Source organism: Sminthopsis crassicaudata, chromosome 1, assembly GCF_048593235.1.
Source record: "Sminthopsis crassicaudata isolate SCR6 chromosome 1, ASM4859323v1, whole genome shotgun sequence".
Lineage (NCBI taxonomy): Eukaryota > Metazoa > Chordata > Mammalia > Dasyuromorphia > Dasyuridae > Sminthopsis > Sminthopsis crassicaudata.
In genome coordinates this window covers 4,147,555-4,173,726 of record NC_133617.1, presented here as the reverse complement: position 1 = coordinate 4,173,726, position 26,172 = coordinate 4,147,555, and the positions used below count along the sequence as shown (strand labels likewise).

At 35.4% G+C, this 26,172-nt stretch overlaps 1 long non-coding RNA gene across 1 annotated transcript; it reads left to right on the top strand.

The window, feature by feature from the left end:
* Positions 1 to 620: 620 nt before the first annotated feature.
* LOC141551588 (uncharacterized) lies at positions 621 to 25,733 on the top strand. Its single transcript, XR_012484910.1, has 3 exons — positions 621 to 822; positions 1,243 to 1,297; positions 25,503 to 25,733. It is a non-coding gene; the product is annotated as an uncharacterized LOC141551588 (long non-coding RNA).
* Positions 25,734 to 26,172: the final 439 nt, after the last annotated feature.

The following is a 26,172-nucleotide window of genomic DNA, read 5'->3' as shown; positions in this document are numbered from 1 at the left end:
CAGTTCCTCTCTGACCATCTGGGGTCTGCAGGCCAAGGAGACTGATTATTACTCTCAACCCAGTGATAGAAGCAACAAATACTCAGGAGCACAGGCCTATGGGGAAGTGAGACAAAAACCTGTGAACTCCATGTCTGTGGTCCATCCCTGGCTCAGTCATCACCAGGGTCTGAGTGCTGCTCCTTGTGGGCAGAGCCATGGTCTGACCTCTTAAAGAGAGAGAGCACCCAAGAGACACAAGTGTAGCTTCCTCAAGTTTATATGGGACTTCTCTATGGAAATAAGTGTGCTGTGGTTCAGTGGGGAAAGCACTGATTTTAGAATCAGAAAATCTGTATTCCAATCTTGCCACTGATGTTCACCTACCATTTGATCTTTTCCAAGTCTTTATCTACTTAATGTCTCATTTTCCTTAATTAAAAAATGAAAGATTTAAATTAGATGGTACCTGAGTCCATGTTACTAGGAAACTTCAGTCAAGTGCTGGCTCCTTTCCCTTTGCCTCATTCCACTTCAAGCATTCTTCATCATTGTGACCTTCACATGCTTTCTGAGGTCATTGCCACTTCTGTTCTGCTCACCTTTTTCTTGTCCAGTGTGGAGTCTATAATCTTTTCCACTTCTCACCATACTGTACTTTCAAGAACTTGTTCCTTTTCTCCCCTCGATGGCCATGTCTGCCTGACCTCAATCCTGGATGACCTTTGCCATGGCCCTTCAGTCCTCCTCACATTCTGTTACTGAGCCATGCTAGAGGAAGTCATCCAGTTGAGCTGATGAGGTCCATTACCAACTGGCATTTGTGGGCTACATTTCTTATAAGTAAGTTGAGCTGATAATCAGTGGTACCATTCGGGGCCCATGACTAACCCATCTATTCTTTAATCTTCTACAGGTTGTTTTGGGTCTTGATTTGTAGTGCTAACCTTGGGTATTCCCCAGGGTTTTGTCCTCAGTTTTCCTCTCTACTCTCTCAGAAGACTTCACTTGATGATCTCAATAATGTTTCAATTGATGATCTCAATAATGTTTCAATGATCATTCCTGTACAGAAGATTTTTTATATATTTTAGATAAGAGACCTTTTACTGATAAGCTGTCTATAGAAATCCCCCCAATTTTTGTGTCCTTATTCATTTTTTTCCTTTTGGATCTGATTTTTCTTGTGCAACATGATAATTATGGAAATATGTATAAAAGAATTGTACACATTTAACATATATTTGATTACTTGCTTTCTAGAGAAGGAGGTAGAGGAGAATGGAGGGAAAAATTTGGGACACAAGATTTCACAAGGGTGAGTGTTGAAAATTATCTATGTATATGTTTTGAAAATAAAAAGCTTTAATAATAAAAAAAATCTAGCCCACAAACACAAAAATATCTTACATGTGATGATAGCAATATCTGTAATGGAATGTAATGGAAACCTTCCTAATAAGATGATATGTGGAGCAAAGATCCAAGTCATATGTTTCTAAAATCAACCAGCTCTTAAAGTGGAATGATATTCTTACACAATCATAAATTATAGCTTGTTTAACCATTCCCTGATTGAAAGGCACATACCATTTTAATCCATCTGATAAAAGTCCTATTTATTCGGATTCCTCTAATTATTGACACATTTTCACATCACTATTACAGTTTTGAATTCTTCATCAAAAAATGACTGTTCAAGACAATTCTCAGAGGAAGAAATTGAAACTATATCCACTCACATGAAAGAGTGTTCCAAATCACTACTGATCAGAGAAATGCAAATTAAGACCACTCTGAGATACCACTACACACCTGTCAGATTGGCTAAGATGACAGGAACAAATAATGACAAATGTTGGAGGGGATGTGGGGAAATTGGGACACTAATACATTGCTGGTGGAGTTGTGAAAGAATCCAGCCATTCTGGAGAGCAATCTGGAATTATGCCCAAAAAGTTATCAAACTGTGCATACCCTTTGACCCAGCAGCGCTACTACTGGGATTATATCCCAAAGAAATACTAAAGAGCGGAAAGAGACATATATGTGCCAAAATGTTTGTGGCAGCTCTTTTTGTTGTAGCTAGAAACTGGAAGATGAATGGATGTCCATCAGTTGGAGAATGGTTGGGTAAATTGTGGTATATGAAGGTTATGGAATATTATTTCTTGGTAAGAAATGACCAGCAGGAGGAATATAGAGAGGCCTGGAGAGACTTAAATCAACTGATGCTGAGTGAAATGAGCAGAACCAGAAGATCACTGTACACTTCAACAACAATACTGTATGAGGATGTATTCTGATGGAAGTGGAAATCTTCAACATAAAGAAGATCCAACTCACTTCCAGTTGATCAATGATGGACAGAGGTAGATACACCCAGAGAAGAAACACTGGGAGGGGAATGAAAATTGTTAGCACTAATATCTGTCTGCCCAGGTTGCATGTACCTTCGGATTCTAATGTTTATTGTGCAACAAGAAAGTGATATTCGCACACATGTATTGTACCTAGACTATATTGTAATACATGTAAAATGTATGGTATTGCCTGTCGTCGGGGGGAGGGAATAGAGGGGGGGGGTAATTTGGAAAAATGAATACAAGGGATAATATTATAAAATATATATATATATATATATAATAAAAAAAAAGAAAAAAAAAAGAAAAAAAAATGACTGTTCATATCTTATAACAATCAGTTGAGGAATGACTTATAGCCTTTTATGTTGAGGAGCATGCATAAGTGTGGAAGCCAGAAAGCCTGTAAAGGGTTAATAGGAGACTGAATAAAAAAAGGCGGGCTTGGTTCTCCTAGCCTCTGTAGCTACCCCAGCACACTTTTGAGGAGCTAAAGGAATGTTTGGTTGTCAGAGTTACGGAGTTGTAAATCAGACTTTACTGTTATTTTACTGTCTGAGCAGAGCTGACAGACTCCAGGAACTGCCATGGTCCTGGGAGTCAATGATAAGGCTCTGGAGGTCATAAAGCATATTTACTGATGCAGAGGTTGCATACCAAAAAAGCATGCTTTTCTTTAAACAATAATAACCTTTCTGTGCTTAGAAAATATATAGAGAGAAAATATAGAAAATGGACTAAATAGGAGGTTTTTCACTGCAGCTGCCTCTTATCTCCTTGTATCATTAGCGACCTCTCACAAGATCTATTCTGCTGGTTAGAATTAGATTCCCCAGTCACCACTAATAAGTAGCCCTGAAACACTTATAAATCTGGCAAAGTTCTGTATATATTTGAGCACTGAAATATTTATTTAAGAAACTGTCTGTGAAATTTTCTCCCTAATTTTCTGCTTTCCTTTTAATTTGGAATATATTGGTTTTATTTATATATAAATTGCTTAACTATCCATGACTGAAAGGTCTTAGATACTATTTTTAAAATGTTTGTTTTGAAATCTTTCTTTATATCTAGGTCTTATTTCAATTTTGACTTTAATCTCGACATATGGATTAAGTTAGAAATCTAAGCCGATTTCTGCCTAAATACTTTCCAGTTTCCCTATTTACCAAATAATAAATTCTTTTTTCAATGTACAACTTGCTATTCCCTTTAAAGATATAATAAAGAAATCATGTAAATTTCCTTTTTTCTTTGTACTTAGAGATAGCTAGCATTACACACAAAGATGTACATTTACACACACACATATATAGGTATCTATAATATATATATGTAAAATCATTCTATGCATTCTTTACTTTAGAGATAGTCTTCCATCATGGATACTTCATAGTTAATTTAAGCATATAAATAAATGATTTCTTCTCTCAAGATTGTTCTTAGAAAATATTGCTATTACTGTATACAATGTTCTCTTGATTCTACTCATTTGACATAAATTATGTCCACAGTTTTCTAAAACCATTGAGTTCATCCTTTTTTATGGCCCCATAGTTTCCATCACCATCAAAAGCCACAACTTGTTCAAACATTCTCTGAATTGTCCCTGCAATTTCCAGTTCTTTGCCACTACAAAGAGAGCAGATATACATATTTTAGGACATATAGGTTCATTGTCTTTTTTAAAAATCATCTTTGGAAATGAACCTCATAGTGATATTGCTGAGGCAAAGGGGAGAGACAATATTATATTTCCTTGTGTATAATTCCAGATTGCTCCCCAAAACAGATAAATTGGTTCCTAGTTCCACCAACAGTGAATGTGTGTCCTAATGTTTCTACATCCCCTCCAACATTTGTCTTTCCCCTTCACTTTTCGTGGCCAATTTGATAAGTTTAAAATATTTCAAGGTTGTCTTAATATGTACTTCTCTAATCAAAAATAATTTAGAACATTTTTATATCATTAATGATTGTTTTGATTGTTCATTGAAAAACTGCCTGTTCATATCTGTGGTCTGTTTATCAATAGGAATATGACTCAAATTCTTATAGATTTTAAGGTCTTTATATATTTTAGATATGAAAGCTCTTTCTGATAAACTACTTATTATTTATTTCCAATTTTCTGCTTCTCTTCTGATCTTGGCAGCCTTTGTTTTATTTGCATGAAACATGAATTGAAATAATCCATTTTACACCTCACACTACTAAAAATAGACATCTTTTGTTTTCAAGAAATTATTTGCCTATTCATGAGTCTGATAGGTAATATAGTCCATATTCCTTAAATATTCTTGTTATCTCTCTCTCTTTATATCTAAAGAGATCATAAAGGAGGGAAAAGGGACCCATGTGTGCAAAAATGTTTTTGGCAGTCTTTTTGCCATGGCAAGAAACTGGAGAATGGTTGATAAGTTATGATATATAAATGTTATGTAATATTGTTGTTTTACAAGAAACGATCAGGAGAATGATTTCAGAGAGGCCTGGAGAGACTTACATGAACTGATGCTGCTCATGAAATGAGCAGAACCAGGAGATCATTGCACACAGCAACAGTAAGATTATACAATGATCAGTTCTGATGAACAAGGCTCTCTTCAATGAAGAAGTGATTCTGGCCAGTTCCAATGGTCTTGTGATGAAGAAAGCCACTTGTACCCAGAGAGAGGACTCTGGGGACTGAGTGTGGATCACAAGATAGTATTTTTACTCTTTTTGTGGTTGTTTGCTTGCATTTTGTTTCCTTTCTCATTTTTTTCCTTTTGGATCTGATTTTTCCAGTGCAACATGATAATTGTGGAAATATGTATAAAAGAATAGTACACATTTAACACATATTTGATTACTTGCTGTCTAGAGAAGGAGGTGGGGGAGAATGGAGGGAAAAATTTGGGACACAAGATTTCACAAGGGTTAGTGTTGAAGATTATCTATCTAGGGGGCAGCTAGGTGGCGCAGTGGATAGAGCACCAGCCCTGAATTCAGGAGGATCAGAGTTCAAATCTACCTCAGACACTTAACACTTCCTAGCTGTGTGACCCTGGGCAAGTCACTTAACCCCAGCGGGAGGGGGGGAAACAAACAAAAGAAACTTATCTATGTATATGTTTTGAAAATAAAAAGCTTTAAAAATAAAAAAAAAAAATCTAGCCCATAAAGACAAAAATATCTTACATGTGATGGTAGCAATATCTGTAATGGAGATGAAGTGGAAACCTTCCTAATAAGATGGGATGCGGAGCAAAGGTTCCTATTATTACCTCTATTAATGAATATTGTTCTAAAAATGTAAGCTATAGAAATAAAATGAGAGAAAGAACTTGAAGGAAGAAAATTGGTAATATGATTTTTAAAAAACATCATTTTGGCAGGTAATATGACAATATACTCAAAGGACCCTAGAGAATCAAATAAGAAATTAGATAAAACAATTAATACTTTGGAAAAGTTGCAAATATGAAATAAATCCCCATAAGTAATCAGCATTTCTATATACTATCAACAAAATGCAATACAAAAAGATACAGAAGTTCCATTTAAAATAAATGCAAAAATATGAAATACTTGAGAGTCTACTTGCAAGACCAACAAAGAAACTATATGAACAGATGGCACAATACTTCACACAAAACAAGGCAGGTATAAGCAATTGGAAAAAAATTAATTACTCGTATGTTGGCTAAACCAAAACAATTTTCACTCTTTTTGTGGTTGTTTGCTTGCATTTTGTTTCCTTTCTCATTTTTTTCCTTTTGGATCTTGAGTTTGTTGGGTGTTTTATTAGGTTTTGCTTATCGAGTGCTATACAAGCCAAACTATTAAAGAATTATCTTCTAAAAAGCTGGAAAAACTTTCTACAAAGATCCAAGTCATATTTTTCTAAAATCAACCAGATCTTAAAGTGGAATGATATTCTAACACAATCATAAAGGCGCATACATAGTATTTAATCCATCTGATAAAAGTTGTATTTATTGGGATTCCTCTCATCTCTAATTATGTACACATTTTTTCACATCACTATCTACAATTTTGATTTCTTCATCAAAAAATGACTGTTCATATCTTATAACAATCAGTTGAAGAATGACTTATAGTCTTTTATGTTGAGGACCATGCATAAGTGTGGAAGCCAGAAAGCCTGTAAAGGGTTAATAGGGGACTGAATAAAAGAAGGCGGGTTGGTTCTCCTAGCCTCTGTGTTACACAGCACACTTTGAGGAGCTAAAGGAATGTTTGGTTGTCTGAGTTACGGAGTTGTAAATCAGACTTTACTGTTATTTTACTGTCTGAGCAGAGCTGACAGACTCCAGGAGTTGCCATGGTCCTGGGGGCCAGTAATAAGTGTCTAGAGATCATAAAGCATTTTTACTGATGCAGAGGTTGCTTACAAAGAAGTATGCTTTTCTTTAAAAAATAATAACCTTTCTGTGCTTAGAAAATATATATTCTATATAGGGATTGGACTAAATAGGAGGTTTTTCACTGCATCTGCCTCTTGTCTCCTTGTATCATTAGCATCCTCTCACATGACAATGTCTATTCTGCTGGTTAGAATTAGATTCCCCAGTCACCACTAATAACACTTGTTATTATCTTACTGTCTGAGCAGAGCTGACAGACTCCAGGAGTTGCCATGGTCCAGGGGACCAGTGATAAGTGGCCTGTAACACTTGTAAATCTGGTAAAGTTTTGTATATATTTGAGAACTGAAATCTTTATCTAAGAGACTGTCTGTAAAATTTTCTCCCTAATTTTCTGCTTTCCTTTTAATTAAAAGTAATTTAATTTAATTAATTTAGTTTAATTTAATCCTTGCTTTAAGAGACTGTGAAATTTTCTCCCTAATTTTCTGCTTTCCTTTTAATAAAAAGTAATTTAATTTAATTAATTTAGTTTAATTTAATCCTTGCTTTAAGAGACTGTGAAATTTTCTCCCTAATTTTCTGCTTTCCTTTTAATTTAATTTTATATTGGTTTTACTTATATATAAATTGCTTAACTATTCATGACTCTGAGAGGTCCTAGATACCATTTTTCAAAATTTTTGTTTTGAAATCTTTCTTTACATCTAGGTCTTATTTCAATTTTGACCTTATCTTGACATATGGATTAAGATAGTGATCTATGCCCATTTCTGCCTGAATGGTTTCCAGTTTCTCTATTTACCAAATAATGAATTCTTTTTTCAATGTGCTACTTGCTATTTCCTTTAAAGATGTAATAAAGATATAATGTAAATTTCCTTTTTTCTATCTCCTTAGAGATGGCTAGTATTACACACAAAAATGTGTGTATTTATACATTTTCACACACACACATATATAGATATAGGTATGTAAAATCATTCTATCCATTCTTTAATTAAATTTATCAGTTCTTTCTCTTGGAGATAGTGTCTTCCATCATATACCTCATAGTTAATTTGAGTATATAAATAAATGATTTCTTCTCTCAAGGTTGTTCTTTAAAAAATATTGTTATTACTGTACACAACATTCTCTTGATTCTGCTCATTTGACTATTCATTATGTCCACATTTTTCTAAAACCATCGAGTTCAAACTTTTTTATGGCCCCATAGTTTCCATCACCATCAGAAACCACAACTTGTTCAAACATTCTCTGAGTTGTCCCGGCAATTTCCAATTCTTTGCCACCACAAAGAGGGCAGATATACATATTTTAGAACATATAAGTTCATTGTCGTTTTAAGTATATCATAATCTGTAAAAGAAGAAAGATTTATTAGCTCATTTAATAATTTGATTCCTTCTATTTATTTTATATTTCTTATTACTATTGCTAGGATTTCTAAAACAGTACTGAAAAAATATTAATGATAGGGGCATCCTACTTTTATCCTTGATCTTACCTGGAAGGTTTCTACCTCATCTTCTATTATTAGCAATGCTTGCTGAAACTTTTAAATAAATGCTTTTTATCAATTTAAGTTAACATTCATTTATACATATACTATCAAGTGATTTCATAAAAAATGAGTGTTCTATTATATTAAAACTTTTTCTAAATCTATTAATATAATCATCTTTTAACATTTATTATTGATAAAAATCAATTATGCTAATAGTTTACCTTATGTTAAATTTTCTTTCTTTCTTTTTTTCTTTTCTTTTTCTTTCTTTCTTTTTTTTTTTTTTCTTTTTTTTTTTTCTTTTTTTTTTTTGCTGAGGCAATTGCAGTTAAGTGACTTGCCCGGGGTCACACAGCTAGGAAATGTTAAGTGTCTGAACCCAGATTTGAATTCAGGTCCTCCTGACTTTCAGGGCTGGTGCTCTATCCACTGCACCACCTAGTTGCCCCCTTATGTTAAATTTTTAAAGCGTTTTACATGTGTAAAGTTTGTTTTGTGCTCTTACTGATCACAAAAATTAAGCTAGGCAAAGTTAAGTGACTTACCCATAGTGACAGAGAAAAAGAATAGTCAGAAGTAGGATTTTAAATAAGATCTGCCTAAGACCAAGTCCAGCACTCTATCCACTACACAGCCTATCTGACTTCAAACTGAGCAAGTTCCATGTATCATATCAGTGGGGCTGGGAAGCTCTGCTACCTGGAATGCTCACAACCAGCAGCTGGAAGTCATGGATTCTCAAAGAGTGACTTAGGTTGCACTGGAATCACTCTCTTCCTTCTTCTCTCAACTGAATTTCTTCCAGTTTTTGGAATTCCTAGTTAAGGCTTTGGAGATTTCTTAATGGCCTCTGAGATCCCTTCAGAGTAGTTCTCGAAGTTCTGACATGGAATGTCATATTTGCATGTAGGTCCTATAGGGAACATTGACAATAGAAGAGATTTTCTCGTAGAGAGAGTTCTGTACTTGGAATCACATCCTCTGAACTTGAATGATTCATCAGCTTCTTATTAGCTAAATTGATATGTTACTTTACCTCTATGGGCCTCAGATGAGAATGTAAGACTGCCTTTAAGGTCTCTTCCCATTCTAAACCCCATGACTCTTATGATCCAGGGAGAAAATGTGCATCCCAAAAGTTTGAGAATATGGCTCTACCAAGGCACAGAACTTGAGGCAGAGATCTCTCTCCAAAATAAGTCCTTGGAGAGGAAATTCTATTTGGTGCAAGTTAAATTATCCAACTGCTATCTCTAAGAGTTGAGCATGATGTATGATCCTGAGCATGATGAGAAAGGAGATTTGTGAGCATATCCAAAGATAAGTCTTCAGAAACATAGTGAATTTCCATGGTCCTAAGTGACTTGATCGAGTCGGGAGGCATTTAAGGTTAGGGTTAGGGTTAGGGTTAGGGTTAGGGTTAGTGTAGCTGTCTGTTAGTTAGTGTAGCTGTCTGAACTGAAATATTTGGAATGGTGTGTTCACACTGAGTGATTCAATCCAGATCCATTTTCCAGGAAGTAGCAACATGGACCAGATACAGAATTGCTGCCACCCTGTTCACACGCAGAAACATACATGAGTACCCCAAGTTGAAAAGGGATCACTGAGACTCCAAAGTTCACCCATCCTGTGAGCTCTGCTGGGAATTGGCAGGAAGAAGTTAAAATATGTTATTCTACTTCTGTCTTTTCCCTTGAAGGCAGAGACACAGCTGGAGATGCTGCAAATAAGGATGATCCCCAGAGCTCCTGTTGATTCCATATGTCTCTTTGCAGGTTGGGGGGGTGGGGGGATGGGGCAAAAAAGGAGTGGCTCCTTCTTTGCCTAATTGTAAGGATATTGAGAGTCACAGTGCTGTCAAAGAACCAGAGGAGTCTTATAAATCCAGTGCTTGGTCTTATTTTATTGTCCTTGTCCTGGACAAGGACCTGACTCATATTCTTTTGTGTTTTCTCAGTTATAGATGGAGGACTTGAGACTGAACAGCAGAAACATTTCAGTTTGTGTTCTGTTCCGCATCAGTCAGTGACTCGAGCAGTTGACTTTGCTATGGTCCAGGCAGCTCCTTGGTTCCTTCCAGATTTGGGACATTTCCCTGAACATCAGGGAGATGGTGCTTTACATTCACTTTTTGGCTGCTTTTTACCCTAGTCTTGACACTGTTCCTACAGCTCCCTGCTTCAGTATGCAGAAGTGAGAAGCCTTTCTGCTTTTCCAAAATCAGCCCCAGTCTTGGCAGAGATGGTGATCTGGTGATCGGGAATTTTCTCCCTCTATATTCAGTGAGAGCAAGTAGTTTTACAAGAGCAAAAGCTTTTGCAAGTCAGCCCAACAAGGACTGTAGGAGTTATCAGTAAGTAGCTCTCGGTATGAGTTCATTTTAATTGTTGGTTTTTCACAAAGCATTCTTTTTTTTTTTAAAGAAAGTACAAAGAAAGAAGCTTCAGTTACTCTTGGTGATACTCCCACTCTCCCCTCTCCAACTTTTACTTTTGCAAATCACTTGTCAATTCTCTGACTACCTTACAAAACTGAAGATAGAGAATATTCTTTCTCTGTCACTCTTTCTCTATTTTTGTCTATATCACTGTCTCATTTCTATTTTTGTCTATTTCTCTTTGGCTTTGTTTCTGTCTCGATCTATCTCTGTAGAGCTTTTTTTCCTTAGCTCTGTCTCTCTCTGTCTCTGTCTCTCTCAGCATTTTTCTCCTGCATATTTTCTTTCCATGGGTATTTTGCCCCTGAAAGAGTTACTGAGACCCATTGTAATTTATTTCTCCCATATTCTGACCATCAGTTTTCATACTGACTCTATAAGTCCATGTGCTTTTGATCCAGACTGGAGAACCCTCCTGTGGCTGGCAAGTTTCATTTGGAAACTGGGGGATCATTAGTGTTATATTTCTTAGAATTACAGACATATGTTTGAGCACCAGGGTAAACATTAATCATTAAGGATATAAAAAGAAACTGATGATGAAGTGTCTGTCATACTTAGAGATAGGTGAAGTGCTCTGATCGGCCTTTGAGTGATGTGTGAGGGTTTAATGTTTATTTCTCAAGGAAGGTTCTACTGAGCTCCAAGCAGAAGATACACTGGAATAGACCCTTACAATAGGACTTTACATTCAGAATTTTATTAGACTATATGGATATTGTTTTCATGGCCAGGCAGAAGTTGGAATTTTGTCTGGGCTCTGCTTCCGTTGCATACTCAGAAATAAATTCAATAGGAGCCATTGGTCTGATAGTACAGCCTCAAATTTAAACATTTATGAGTCTGGACATCCTGAACTAGGTGGAGGCATGGGGTTCCAGATTTAGAAACACATTCACACACACACACACACACACACACACACACACACACACACACACACACACACATTCTCCCACAATATTTCTTTCCAAGAAGGTTCACTGTAAGGTCGATGAAGATTTAAAGGGGGGTGAGGATTATGGGGAAGGGTAATGGGAGAAGGATGATGGAAGAAGACCAATGATCAGGTCAGATTGGCCTTCAGATTTCTTCTCTGGACTTCTGCATGTCTCTTACATCTCTCTTTCTCTCATTATCAAAATATGCATTTCTCTCTTTAATTTTGTGCTCGTCCTTCCTCTTCTCCCTAATTTTATCTCCTTTAAATGTCCGAAATAAGAAAACAAATTCTGTTACTCGGAGTCAAAAAGATCTGACTTAAATCTTGCCTCAGACATATATTAGGTTTATGATGCCTCTCTATGAATAATAACAGCACTTACTTCTCAGGATTCTTTTGACACTCAAAACAGATCACTTACATAAAGCATTTTGAAAACCCAAAAGCACAATATGAATACTAGCTCTCATATTCTTTATAATTTCTATTACTCAAATGTTTCAAGATGTTCAGTGTCCTTTCCTTTTCCTTCAGGGCTGGCAGGGCTGATGATAGTTAGCTTTATAAGGAGAAAATATTCCTGGTCTATATATAATTTTAGACCGAGATACTGCTCTGAAGCAAATTTCCTTTTTATCTCTTTGTTGCCTTTAATCTACTTTCCTTGTGACTAGAAGGAAACACACAAAAAAAATTTTTCACTGCCTCATTCTAAATGCAGAGAATATGAGTGGCCTAGAAAGAAATCAATCAATTCAACTGTCATTTGTTGTTAAGCACAACTTGGTAAGATTCTGTGATGCACTTTGAGTATACAAAGATAAGAATGTGATAATCCTGGCCTTTAAAGATCTTACATTCTAATGGAACAAAGACATATTTTATATAAATAGAAACAGAATATAGCCAAAATAAATATCAGGTGAGGGGGACACTAGGTGTGGAGAGAGCCAGAGGGGTGAATTTTGAGCTTGGAATCCCTGATAAAAATAAAACATGAAAAGGATGGACATAGCTTCTCAGATTCTCAAGAAGCTGGCAGGCTATGTCTTGGGGGAGGGGTGCAGAAAAGAGTTCCTTCTTACGGGTAAAATCAGTTTGCATGTGAATATAACAGTGAAGTCACAGACTGGGATTCTCTTCTCAGCTTTTGTCTTCCAGAAAACTTCTCTGCTAGTTTTCTTTTCCTTTTTTTTCTGCTAGTTTTCAAAAGTGGAAACTCATTTAAAAAGTTGCAGATCCTAAATCTTTTGGAGAATACTGGCATAAATAGTAGATCTCTTTATTATGGATTTTCTGGTTATAGAATATTTAGAAGTGGTAGACAACTTTAACTTTCTGCTCTTCTACATCTTTAATAGCAAAAAGAAAGAAGGAATGGAGGCCCAGGTAAGGATCTGGTCTTGGAAATAAACACTCATTGGGAAGGCCTGATTGCAAATCCTGAATGCACAAATTTGACAGATTTCCATTTTCCCGATCTGCCTCTGATCCCAATATCCTTGGATGATGATTATGATGATCATAAATAGCTCACATGGACATCATAGTGCCCACGAGTCACAGGGTCCACAAAAGTGCCACATAGTGCCTACTGCTTATTTTAAGTGTTTTATAATTATTATCTCATTTGATCTTTATAACCACCCTGCCCGAGAGATATGTCCATTCTATAGATAAGGAAACTGAGGGAAACAGAAGTTAAATGACCTGTCCAGAGTCACATACATAGTAAGAGTTTAGGCCTGGATTTCATGTCATGCTTTCTGAATCCAGTGACCATTTAGATTGTGCCAACTAGTTGCCTCTTCCCTTATATCAATTCTATGAGCTCCTTGAGAGCAGAAAAGAAAGAAGCAAGCATTTATTCAGTGTGTAGTGTGTATCAGACATTGCACTACGCCCTTTTCAAATACTATCTCATCTGATTCCCAAAACAGCCCTGGGAGCTAGGAGTAACTCTTATCCTCATTTACATAGATAAGGAAACTGAAGTATTCATTCCAAAGTTATGATAAAATCCAGAAGTCTTCTCTTATGACTTTATTTGGAAGTGCCCTCCCCACCCTCCTAAGCATCATGTCTATATACATGTACATATATTCCCTGCTACCTTGTATTAAAGGCACGGAGACATTTGTTGCCTATCTTACTGCAACACTGAGCCCTCTGAGAACAAGAACATCTGGGTCACTGACATCTAGCACATGATATTTGCACATTATATATTAATTGAATAAATAATGTAGTCTGCAGGCATATTTAAATAAGGAACTCAAAGCAAAAACCTATAAACTTCATACAAATTACACAAACATAATAGTATAGGAATAAGGGATCCTGTTATTAATATTCAACTTGGGGCAGAAAGACATAACACTGAGAGACAGCCTCAAGTCAGGAAGATATGTATAAATCCAGTTACAGACGCTTACTGATTGTGTGACGCCAGAGAAATCAATTAATCTCTCTTTCCCTTCATTTTCCATTTGTGAATTGGATTTAATAGTAGCAAATATCTCCCAATTCATGGTGAGGATTCAATGAAATAACAATTGTAATTTGCTAAATACAGTGCCTGGCACATGTAGTTATTATTATTATTGCTGTTCTTACTGTGGCTTTTATAAACATAAAATGATCTGGAGTCCTTAGTTCTGAGGAAAGCTTTCCTTCTGAAATGCATTTTCTATTCAGGTTTTCTTACTGGATTCTGATTCTCTTTCACTCAGGTGGTACCATAAAAACTGTCAGCAGGTTATGACCATAAGATTTGCCATAGAGGAGATCAATAGAGATCCTGTTCTATTGCCCAACATTTCTCTGGGATTCCAGGTCTACAATGCTTACCACAGTGATGAGAGAACCTTGGAGAGCTCCCTGAGGTGGTTAACTGGAGGGGATCCGCTAGTCCCTAATTTCAGCTGCAAAAAGCAGGACAAATCTGTAGCTATCATTGGAGGAGCCACATCAGCTCTCTCTGTCCAGATGGGGACCTTGTTTGACCTCTACAACTTCCCACAGATGGGTGATATTGGGCTTACTATGTTCTAAGTCATCAGACTACTCCAATTTAGGAGAGAGTGGATGGACCTCTCACTAAACTACATCCAGATTGTACACAAAGAAGAGAATCAGGGTTACCTTAATCTTATGAAGGATTGGGTTGAGGTAGGAGTAAACATTTAGAGAGTGCCTTCTGTGTGCTAAGCAATGTGCTTACAAATATCTTACAAATGTAATCTTACTTGATCCTCCCAATAACTTTGTGAGGCAGATGTTGTTATTGTTCCTACTGCTGTTATTGTTCCCTACTAAAGCACACAGAAATTAGATGATTTGCCCTTGAGATCAGTCACCTTGTAAGTATCTGAAGACAAATTTGAATTCAGATCTTCTTAATTCCAAATCCAATGCTCTAGTCACTGTTTCCAGAACCAATGGAAGGGAAAGAGACTAAGAAGAATGAGGCAAACACAAGGGAGAAGAAGCAGAAGATGTAGCATCAGAAAAACTAAGTGAAGACAAGCTAGAAAAACATGATCAATAGTAGCTGAAGTTGCAGAAATAATGAACATGGATAGAATTTCCAAAAGTTCATTTGAGTTGACCACAAAGGGCTCATAGGTGACTTGAAAGAAGAAATTGTAGAGAAAGAGTTTAAGTGCTATGTTGCAGAGGGTTTAGAAGAAGGTGAGAAGAGAGTAACAGGAGGTGTTAAATATAAAGGAATTTGTAAAGGAATTAATTCTTGAAGTGGAGGAGAGGTATAAGACAATAGCAACTCAAGTTAACAGGCAGAAGGGAAGTGGAAGAATTAGCAGGGATAGAAAAAAGAGATATACACAAACACAATAACAATGACCAGGAATAGAATTTATTAGAAAAAAAAAAGTAGAAATATTAATCATTGATCTTAGGTAAAGTCAGAATTTTTAAACGATTCAATCAAGAGAAAAGTGGAAATTATGACAGCCATAGCAATATTCTTTTAGACATATATGTATGCATGTACATACAAAGGTGTGTGGGTGGTGTATCTATGTATGTAGGTATATGTATGTGTGTGCATATATGCATATATATGTTTGTGTATGCATGTAAATGTATATGTATGTATGTATTCACAAATATATCAGTGCTTAACTGCCATCTGTTTAGGGAACATGGGAGGGAGGAAAAGGGGGGGAAGAATAAAGTAAAAGGTGTTTAGTAGAGAACAAAAGAAAAGCTGCAAGGAAACAAAGAAAAGATGGACGTTTATGAGTACAATGTCTTCTATTATTATATATGCTTTCCTGAAATGGAAATTTGTTTATTATATAATATGACTCCTCCCCAATATTTTGCCGGGACATGACCAAAAAAAAAATGTTATGGCTTGTCAAGGCAATATTGGTAATAATATAAGAGGTTTAGCATATTGAGTGTAGAGAATATTATAGAGTGAAATTCATTTGTCAATGAGATTAAATAGAGCAGAAAGAAGAGAGTGGTTAAAGTGGGTTTGGTGGACCAGGAAAGATGAGGTCCAGATCATCAGTGTTTTTCCTAAAATAGTATTTGTCTTTTCTAATACTGACCAAAACACTGCAGATGGGGTTTGAGTAACACAAATTACAATAGTTTTTCCTCATCCTGGGCACTCTGCTTTTCATTGAAGGCTAGGATTTTGTGAGTTTTTGTGACTGTTCTAACGCACTGGTGATGCATCCTGAGTTTGTAATTCACTAATACCGTCACATCTCTTTCATATGAAATATTGCCAACTTGGTTCCATTCTGACCTTCTTGTTTTTATGAAATTAACTTTTGTGAACTCGAGGCTAAGACTTCATATTAATCTCTGGTTCCTATCATTTATTATATTAGCCCACTATCCTGGCTGATTAAGCGCCTTTTTGAGCCTTCTTTCCTCTGCCATACATGCTGAAGTTAGCACTCCCAGATTTCTGGTAAATGAGCTGTCATCTGGCTTTATCTAATTCATAGATAATAGGATAAAATGCCCTGGACAAGGAACTTTTTATTAGGAGCCTCCCATTTATCTTACCCCATTAGTAGCCATGTTCTGGGTCTACATATTCAAACATTTCCATATTGACTAAATTATACTATTGATTAGCCCACATTTTCCCATCTTTCCCACAGGAATAGCACAAATTAGCTTAATACAGTGGGAAAAAATTTGCTTTAAATTTTAAGGTATAAGTTCAAATCTCACCTCACCCACTTACTCCTTGTATGTATTTGAACAAGTCAAAAAAACAAACTCTGAAACTTGTATTTCTTGCCTGTAAAAAAGGGGGGATTTAATTGAATTTCCTTTGTTAATTCTTGGAGTTTTTGATATATATTTGTCAAATATGAGTTTTTCCATTACCTGACAAAGAGAGAGAAAGAGTGTGTGTGTGTGTGTGTGTGTGTGTGTGTGTGTGTGTGTGTGTGTGTCAGAGTCTAGTAGCAGTCTCCCTTTTGAGAACCAGCTTGACAATTGAGTGGGAGCTGGGGAAGTGGTTTCAGAACAGGTGCTATGCATATGTGATTCAATATGTGATCTAGTGATTACATGATTCTGATTTTGTTCCTTTTAGTATTCACTATGGTCTAAGAGTAATACCATAAAATGGAAGTTGAGAAATACTATTGACATGGCCAGTATTCTCATGGTGATTACTTTGTTTTTCATAATCTCTAAGATCCACATACTTTCCATGCAACTTGGTAGTTGAAGTGATTGTGAAATTCAATCATTGCACATTGTTATACTCATCTTGACTAACTTAACATTTGATGTTTACAAATAAATGCTTTGAATAAGAATCTATGATATCTGAAACATCAAAATACCCACATTTATCTATACCATAAGATTTTAAAATATTATTTTCAAAGATATTTGACATACATATATGTATATATATATATGTATATATTCAAAGCAAAATATTCTGTGTCAAAAAAGGAAACCATTAAATTGTCTGACTTGTATAATTTATTTATGGAATGCAAGTACTTTCTCAACATTGTTCAATAAAAGAGATGATTACACAGGAACTTGAAAATCCACCACAAACAACTTGTTATTCCCTTCAAACATATAACAGATTTGCCTTGAAAATTGCTTTTTTTTCCCTTTCCTCTTTCATCCCTACCCTAGATGTTAGGTTCTTACTAAGTGCTAATGAGATAATGAGATATTAGGTTCTTACTAAGTGCTAAGTTGGTACTTAACAATTCTCTAGTTCTGGCCTTTACTGGGAGTTTTACCCCTTCGAACTTCTGGGGAGGAGCTTGCATGCTTAGGAGGAGCAAGTTCATTGGTTGAAGTATTTTTTCCCAGAAGCCCTTGCATTATCCCACACCCATTCTCTGGGAGGATAAAAGAGGGCAGCACTCGAGAGATTGAGAAGAGAGCGGCTCTCTGGAGGAAGGAGAGTCTGGCCGGGAGATTGAGTTGAGACAGCAGATCTCCTCCCAGAGAGTCTATCTTAGCCAATACCAAATGGTTTTGGTGACTGTTACTTTATTATTATTTTATATATATATATATATACATATATATATATATATATATATATATATATATATATATATATATTTTATAATATTATCCCTTGTATTCATTTTTCCAAATTACCCCCCCTCCCTCTATTCCCTCCCCCCGACGACAGGCAATACCATACATTTTACATGTGTTACAATATAGTCTAGGTACAATACATGTGTGTGAATATCATTTTCTTGTTGCACAATAAATATTAGAATCCGAAGGTACATGCAACCTGGGCAGACAGATATTAGTGCTAGACTGTTACTTTATAATACAGTTCTAGATCAGGTACAGCTAGACCACCTTTATTTAATTTTTTTTTCATTACTTCCCTTGAATTTCTCAACCTTTTGTTCTTCCATATGAATTTTGTTATTTTTTTCTAGGTCATTAAAATAGTTTCTTGGGAGTCTGGTATAGCACTAAATAAATAGATTAGTTTAGGGAGTATTGTCATCTTAATTGTATTCACTCGGCCTATCCAAGAGCACTGAATGTCTTTCCAATTATTTAAATCTGACTTTATTTTTGTGGCAAGTGTTTCATAATTTTGCTCATATAATTCCTGACTCTCCTTTGGTAGATATATTCCCAAATATTTTATACTATCGAAGGTTATTTTGAATGGAATTTCTCTTTGTATCTCTTGCTCTTGGATTGTGTTGGTAATGTATAAAAATACTGAGGATTTATGTGGATATATTTTGTATCCTGCAACTTTGTTAAAATTCTGAATTATTTCTTTTTTTTTTTTTTTTTTATTATTTTTCTTTTTTTAAAATTTTTTTTATTTAATAGTTTTTATCAACCATATATATGCATGGGTAATTTTACAACATTGAAAATTTGCAAACCTTTTGTTCTAATTTTTCCCTCTTTCCCCCTCCCCAGATGGCAGGTTGACCAATACATGTTAAATATGTTAAAGTATAAATTAAATACAATATATGTATACATGTCCAAACAGTTGTTTTGCTGTACAAAAAGAATCGGACTTTGAAATAGTGTACAATTAGCCTGTGAAGGAAATCCAAAATGCAGGTGGACAAAAATAGAGGGATTGAGAATTCTATGTAGTAATTCATAGTCATCTCCCAGAGTTCTTTCGCTGAGTGTAGCTGGTTCAGTTCTTTACTGCTCTGCTGGAACTGATTTGGTTCATCTCATTGTTGAAAATGGTCACATCCATCAGAATTGATCATAAGTATTGTTGTTGAAGTATGCAACAATCTCCTGGTCCTGCTCATCTCACTCAGCATCAGTTCATGTAAGTGTCTCCAGGCCTTTCTGAAATCATCCTGTTGGTCATTTCTTACAGAACAATAATATTCCATAATATTCATAAACCACAATTTATTTAGCCATTCTCCAACTGATGGGGATCTACATAGTTTCCAGTTTCTGGCCACTACAAAGAGGGCTGCCACAAACATTCTTGCACATACAGGTCGCTTTCCTTTCTTTAAGATCTCTTTGGGATATAAGCCCAGTAGTAACACTGCTGGGTCAAAGGGTATGCACAGTTTGATAACTTTTTGAGCATAGTTCCAAATTGCTCTCCAGAAGGTTGGATGTATTCACAATTCCACCAACAATGTATCAGTGTCCCTGTTTTCCCACATCCCCTCCAACATTGCGCATTATCTTTCCCTGTCATTCTAGCCAATCTGACAGGTGTATAGTGGTATCTCAGAGTTGTCTTAATTTGCATTTTTCTGATTAATAATGATTTGGAGCATCTTTTTATATGGCTAGAAATAGTTTCAATTTCTTCATCTGAGAATTGTCTATTCATATCCTTTGACCATTTATCAGTTAGAGAATGGCTTGATTTCTTATAAATTAGAGGCAATTCTCTATATATTTTGGAAATGAGGCTTTTATCTAAATATAATTTTTTCCCAATTTATTGTTTCCCTTCTAATCTTATCTGCATTAGTTTTGTTTTGTACTCTTTTTCTAATCTTTTTTTTTATTATATATATATATATATATACATATATATATATATATATATTTTATAATATTATCCCTTGTATTCATTTTTCCAATTTACCCCCCCCTCCCTCTATTCCCTCCCCCCGACGACAGGCAATACCATACATTTTACATGTGTTACAATATAGTCTAGGTACACTACATGTGTGCGAATATCACTTTCTTGTTGCACAATAAACATTAGAAAACGAAGGTACATGCAACCTGGGCAGACAGATATTAGTGCTAGACTGTTACTTTATAATACAGTTCTAGATCAGGTACAGCTAGACCACCTTTATTTAATTTTTTTTCATTACTTCCCTTGAATTTCTCAACCTTTTGTTCTTCCATATGAATTTTGTTATTTTTTTCTAGGTCATTAAAATAGTTTCTTGGGAGTCTGGTATAGCACTAAATAAATAGATTAGTTTAGGGAGTATTGTCATCTTAATTGTATTCACTCGGCCTATCCAAGAGCATTGAATGTCTTTCCAATTATTTAAATCTGACTTTATTTTTGTGGCAAGTGTTTCGTAATTTTGCTCATATAATTCCTGACTCTCCTTTGGTAGATATATTCCCAAATATTTTATACTATCGACCGTTATTTTGAATGGAATTTCTCTTTGTATCTCTTGCTCTTGGATTGTGTTGGTAATGTATAAAAATACTGAGGATTTATGTGGATATATTTTGTATCCTGCAACTTTGTTAAAATTCTGAATTATTTCTAATAGCTTTTTAGCAGAGTCGTTGGGGTTCTCTAAGTATACCATCATGTCATCTGCAAAGAGTGATAATTTGATTTCCTCATTTCCTACTCTAATTCCTTGAATCTCTTTCTCGGCTCTTATTGCCGAGGCTAGAGTTTCTAGTACTATATTGAATAGTAATGGTGATAGTGGGCAACCTTGTTTCACTCCTGATCTTACAGGGAAAGGTTCTAGTTTATCGCCATTACATATGATATTTACTGAAGGTTTTAAATATATGCTCGTTATTATTTTAAGGAATAGTCCATTTATTCCTATACTCTCAAGTGTTTTTAGTAGGAATGGATGTTGGATTTTATCAAATGCTTTTTCTGCATCTATTGAGATGATCATATGGTTTTTATTAATTTGATTATTAATATGGTCAATTATACTAATAGTTTTCCTAATATTAAAGCAGCCCTGCATTCCTGATATAAATCCCACTTGGTCATAGTGTATTATCCTGGGGATGATTTTCTGAAGTCTTTTTGCATCAATGTTCATTAAGGAAATTGGTCTATAGTTTTCTTTCTCAGTTTTTGATCTACCTGGTTTAGGTATCAGTACCATGTCTGTGTCATAAAAGGAATTTGGTAGGACTCCTTCAATCCCTATTTTTTCAAATAGTTTATATAGCATTGGAGTTAGTTGTTCTTTAAATGTTTGGCAGAATTCACATGTAAATCCATCTGGTCCTGGGGATTTTTTCTAAATTCTAAAAGAGAAATTAAGAGAACTGCAAGAAGAAATAGACAGCAAAACTGGTGGGAGATCTCAACCTTGCACTCTCAGAATTAGATAAATCAAACCACAAAATAAATAAGAAAGAAGTCAAAGAGGTAAATAGAATGCTAGAAAAATTTGATATGATAGATCTTTGGCGAAAGCTAAATGGAGACAGAAAAGAGTATACTTTCTTCTCAGCAGTTCATGGAACCTATACAAAAACTGATCATATACTAGGGCATAAAAACCTCAAAATCAAATGCAGTAAGGCAGAAATAGTAAATACATCCTTTTCAGACCACAATACAATCAAAATTACATTTAATAAACAGCCAAGGGAAAATAGACCAAAAAATAATTGGAAACTAAATAATCTTATACTAAAGAATGATTGGGTAAAACAGCAAATCATAGACATAATGAATAACTTCACCCAAGAAAATGACAATAATGAGACATCATACCAAAATGGGTGGGATACAGCCAAAGCAGTAATAAGGGGAAGTTTTATATCTCTACAGGCCTACTTGTATAAAATAGAGAAAGAGAGGGCCAACGAATTGGGCTTACAACTAAAATTACTAGAAAAGGAACAAATTAAAAACCCCCAGACAAACACGAAACTTGAAATTCAAAAAATAAAAGGTGAGATTAATAAAATTGAAAGTAAAAAAACTATTGAATTAATTAATAAAACTAAGAGTTGGTTCTATGAAAAAACCAAGAAAATAGACAAACCCTTAGTAAACCTGATTTTAAAAAGGAAAGAGAAAAAGCAAATTGTTAGTCTTGAAAATGAAAAAGGAGAACTCACCACTAATGAAGAGGAAATTAGAACAATAGTTAGGAGCTATTTTGCTCAACTTTATGCCAATAAATTCGATAACTTACATGAAATGGAAGAATACCTTCAAAAATATAGCTTGCCCAGATTAACAGAGGAAGAAGTAAGTAGTCTAAATAGTCCCATCTCAGAAAAAGAAATAGACCAAGCTATTAACCAACTTCCTAAGAAAAAGTCCTCAGTACCAGATGGATTTACATGTGAATTCTACCAAACATTTAAAGAACAACTAACTCCAATGCTATGTAAACTATTTGAAAAAATAGGGATTGAAGGAGTCCTACCAAATTCCTTCTATGACACAGACATGGTACTGATACCTAAATCAGGTAGATCAAAAACTGAGAAAGAAAACTATAGACCAATTTCCTTAATGAATATTGATGCTAAAATCTTAAATAAGATATTATCAAATAGACTTCAAAAAATCATCCCCAGGATAATACACTATGACCAAGTGGGATTTATACCAGGAATGCAGGGCTGGTTTAATATTAGGAAAACTATTAGTATAATTGACCATATTAATAATCAAATTAATAAAAACCATATGATCATCTCAATAGATGCAGAAAAAGCATTTGATAAAATCCAACATCCATTCCTACTATAAACGCTTGATATGTAATCCTAACAAGTAACTTAACCTGTTTGCTTTGTTTTTTTCAACTGTAAAATGGGAGCACAAAATGGAAGGACCTCCCTCCCAGGTTTATTGTGATGACAAAATGAGATAATAATCCTAAAGTATTTAGGTAATCAGAATTATTCTCTTGCCTTTCATGAGCTCCTCTTTTGTTTTTCATGAACTATTCCTCATTCATAGATCTGAAAGGTAATTTCTTCCTTGACCTTCTCATTTGTCTTGATATCACCCTTCATGTTTGTTATGTCCACATTTGGATCTTTTCTATCTAGTTTCTGCTAGACTGCTTTCCAATTTTCCCAATAGTTTTTGACTACTGAGCTCTTGTCACATTTACTGGGTCCTGACTGATGTTTACAAAGTATGTGAGTTCCCATTTGCTTGTGGAAATCTAGAATAGTGTGGGGAAAAAAAAGTTTCTGAGGTAGATGGTAAGACTCAGCTAAGTTATGGAGTTGTCTTTGCAGCTACATAGAGACAGAGCCTTGAGCACTTCACTTCATTTAATTCCCATGACCCTCATTGTCTTCTGGAAATTTATACTCTCATTGTAGAAAATAAGATGGAGCAGACCATCACTCAAATTTCTTTTATTCCTAGTACTTTACTTCCTGTGTACTATATTGTTTCTGTATAAATTTATTTATTGAGTTCAAAAGTGGGGTATTCAGAACCAGGAGATCATTATATACTTCAACAACAATACTGTTTGAGGATGTATTCTGATGGAACTGGATATCTTCGACAAAGAGAAGATCTAATTCAGTTCCAATTGATCAATGACGGACAGAATCAGCTACACCCAGAGAAGGAACACTGGGAAATGAGTGTAAACTGTAGTTTTGTTTTTCTTCTCAGGTTATTTTTACCTTCTGAATCCAATTCTTCCTGTGCAACAGAGAACTGTTTGGTTCTGCACACATATATTGTATCTAGGATATACTATAACATATTTAACATGTATAAGACTGCCTGTCATCTAGGGGAGGGGATGGAGAGAGGGAAGGGAAAAGTCGGAACAGAAGTGAATACTAGGGATAATGTTGTAAAAAATTACCCATGCACATGTACTGTCAATAAAAAGTTATTTAAAAAAAAAAGGTGGGGCTATTAAAACAAGTGAAAAAAGAATCTGTCTTCAAGGGACTTATATTATTCCACATGGAATAATGATATGTGTAGGATTTTCACAGAATTTTCTTCAGGTCTATTCATTGTTATTCTCTTATCTTCTACACTTGAGTTAGTTCTTGTCTTAAAGCCTACATTGCCTCCTTGTTCAATGAAATTCCACCATAGTACTTGAAGTCAAGACTCTTGGCCATTTCTCATTATTATGACAATTCCCCTTCCAAATATGAGTCTAGATTAGCTATTCCTGCTTCTTTAATATCATTTCCCTCTTTCTTTAATGTTTTGCTTTACTGGTATTCTTAAAAAAAGCCTCTATAAATGTGCTTGTACTGGAATCAGTGTTCCAGACACATTTTTTCATGATAGAAGGCAAAGGAAAGTACAGATTCCTGAAATTTAATATGAACTCTAAATGCAAAAATTGGAAAAGAAAAATTAGAAAATATTTCGAGAACTCAGAAGAATCTCAACCAGAGAGCAAGAACTCTAGTGCTTAAATGAGGTGGTTCAAATTTTAAAAAGAAAATTACTTTGTTATCAAACCGTGCATATCCTTTGATCCAGCAGTGTTTTTACTGGACTTATATTCCACAGAGATTTTAAAGGAGGGAAAAGCACCCACATGTGCAAAAATGTTTATGGCAGACCTTTTTACAGTGGCAAAGAATTGGAAACTGAATGGATGCCCATCAGTTGGAGAATGGCTGAATAAGTTGTGGTATATGAATGTCATGGAATATTATTGTTCTGCAAGAAATGACCTGGAGAGACTTATATGATGCTAAGTGAAATGAGCAGAACCAGGAGATCATTATACATGGCAACAAGAAGACTATATAATAATAAAATCTGAGGGGCATGGTTCTCTTCAACAATGCAATGATTCAAACCAGTTCCAAATGTTCAGTGATGAACTGAGTCATCTATACTCAGAGAGAGGACTGTGGGAACTAAGTGTGGACTACAACATATAACATTTTCACACTTTTTGTTGTTTGTATTTTATTTTGCTTTTTTTTTTAATGGTTTGGTTTGATTTTTCTTGTGCAGCATAATAATTGTATAACTATGTAAGCATGTATAAACATCATTGTACCATATTTAACATGTATTGGATTACCTGCCATCAAGGGGAGGGCATGGGGGAAGGGGAGAGGGATTAGAACACAAGGTTCTGCAAAGGCTAATGTTGAATTGTCCATGTAAATGTTTTGAAAAATAAAAAGCTTTAATAAAGAAAAAAAATTACTTTGGCAGGTGAGTGGAGGATGATTTGGAGTGAGGAAGAGACGAGAGGCCAGGTGACAAAAGAGGAGGCCCTGGTAAGAGTCCAGTATGAGGTGACCAGGACCTGCACTAGAGGATCACTGGGTCACTGGAGAGAAAGGACATGTGCAGGCAAGAGACTGTGTAGAAAAGAAATCATTCAGACTGGCAGCTGATCTCATATGGCAACTGAGAGGGAGAGGCCATTCACATGGAACAATGGAGCTGCCAGCTCCAGTGACTTGAAGGATGGTGGCATCCATAGGAATAGCCAAGCTCAGAAAACAGGGGTGAAGTTAAGGTGGGGGAAAGACACTCAATTATTCTGGGATACGGTAAATTCAAGATGTCTATGGACCACCCAGTTTAAAGTGTCTTACTTCCTGTGGAAAATCCACAATGGAGACTATGTTTCCCAGCAGAATTCTGGCGGTGAGGTACACGTGGAGTATCCATCTAGAACATGGTCCTTGATGCCACCAAATAAGTGGTCAAATTTCCTATCTCTATAGATCTTCCAATAGTGTCCCCTTCCCTTCTACCACCTTAGTGTAGCCCATCCTACTCTGCCACCTGAACTTTTGAAAAAACTCATTTTGGTTGGCAGCTAGGTGGCGCAGTGGATAGAGCATCAGCCCTGAATTCAGGAGGAACAGAGTTC